Below are 2,534 nucleotides of genomic sequence, written 5' to 3'. Positions count from 1 at the left end.
GTTGGAATGAACAAACGAGCGAACGAACGAACGAACGAACGAACGAACGAACGAACGACGAACGAACGTAAGAAAAAATGAAATGACCTAACGCATAAACAAGCCAGAACATTTATTTAATTGACTCGGATGAGATAAAAGGCGTTTAATGTAATAAAGCATATGCGTGAATGCTATTCGACCATACCAAGATACATACACACATGCACACGCACACACGTACACACACACACACGTACACACACACACACACACATACACACAGAGACAAACAGCTTAGTATCCCCAATTTTACAAAAACATATTTGGTTTTTTGTTAAATCTTTCATTCATTCATTCATTCATTCATTCATTCATTCATTCATTCATTCATTCATTCATTCATTCATTCATTCATTCGTTCGTTCATTCATTCATTCGTTCATTCGTCCATTCATCCATTCATTCATTCATTCATTCATCTATACAAAGAATGAACGAACACACATTTCTTTGAAAATGTATCAAATGTTTATACAGATATAAAAACTGTTTATTTGTATTGTTCGACTATAATATTTGTATGTTCGCATGTTGGTTTGTATGTTTATCTATCTTTGTATATGTTTAGGTATGTTTTTATATGCTTTGATGGCTTATGCATGCATGTTTCTACCATATAAGTTTCTGTATATATGTATGCATGTATGTATTCGAAGGTATTTCATGTTTATTTATGTGAATAGAAATGTGCGTCTGTGTGTGTGAGTGTGTGTGAGTGTGTATGTGAGTGTGTTTATGGGTGTGTGACTTTTGTAAGCAAGGATTTGAACAGCGGGTGTGAGAGAATATATTAACAACCAGATAAGATAGAGATTTTAATGTCAATTTATACATACATACATACACACATACATACAAACATACACACACATACATACATACATACATACATACATACATACATACATACATACATACATACATACATACATACATACATACATACATACATACATACATACATACATACATACATACATACATACATACATACATACATACATACATACATACATACATACATACATACATACATACATACATACATACATACATACATACATACATACATACATACATACATACATACATACATACATACATACATACATACATACATACATACATACATACATACATACATACATACATACATACATACATACATACATACATACATACATACATACATACATACATACATACATACATACATACATACATACATACATACATACATACATACAAACAAACATACATACATACACAACAGTTACAATAAATTAATTACATTAATAATCTTGCCATCGACACTAATGAACTCGTTATTCAGACTTATTTGGCAATTGTAGGAAGCCTAACAATAATCATTAAGATTGTTGTTGTTGTTGATATTGTTGTTAATGTTGTTGTTAATGTTGTTGCTGTTGTTGTTGATATTGTTGTTGTTGTTGATGATATTGTTGTTGTTGCTGTTGATGATGTTGTTGTTGTTAATGTTGTTGTTGATGTTGTTGTTAATGTTGTTGATGTTGTTGATATTGTTGTTGTTGTTGCGGCTGTTGTTGTTGTTTCTTCTCAATTAAGTAATTCTCTCCCATGGTTGTAAGGTACTAAGCCAAACATGAAAGCAGACTTACAAGTCTTATATATCACACGGAGCTTACACACACACACACACACTCACACACACACACACACACACATACAAACAAACCAACATTCACACGTACATGCACACACATACAAATAAAAGTCGCAACGAGGCTAATGTAAACATATAACTGTGCGACAGGTAAACATCTTTCTTTTAATTAAACCCTACACATACACACATACTCACAAACATACATAAATATACATACATACCTACACACATACTCACAAACATACATACTCGCAAACATAAAAACATACATACACACGTATTCACAAACATAAAAAGATACATACACACATACTCACCTACACACAAAAATACATACATATACATACATACTCACATGCACACAAACATACAAACACATACATACATACACAGTACATATAAACAGTCTATGTTGCTGTTGTTGTTGCTGTTGTTGTTGTCGTTGTTGTTGTCGTTGTTGTTGTTGTTGTTTGATTGGAGATGCCTTCAATGAACCAATTGAATCAGACAATACAAAAGCGTCATTGAGGATGACGAAGACGACGACGATTATGATGACGATAACGAGGACGACGATGATGATGATGTTTATGATGAAAATGACGTCAAATTGTCTCCAAAGGGCTTGCCGGGACAAACAACGTATTCATCACGTAACCTCATAATTCGCTGACCAGTGGCGGTGATGGTAATGAAGAAGAAGATGATGATGATGATGGGGATGATGATGATGATGATGATGGGGATGATGATGATGATGATGATGAAGAAGTTGATGATGATGATGATGATGATGATGATGATGATGATGATGATGATGATGGGGATGATGATGATGATGATG

The sequence above is a fragment of the Helobdella robusta genome, assembly GCF_000326865.2.
Source record: "Helobdella robusta unplaced genomic scaffold HELROscaffold_76, whole genome shotgun sequence".
Lineage (NCBI taxonomy): Eukaryota > Metazoa > Annelida > Clitellata > Rhynchobdellida > Glossiphoniidae > Helobdella > Helobdella robusta.
The sequence above is the reverse complement of the archived record's forward strand: the minus strand, read 5'-3'. Positions refer to the sequence as shown.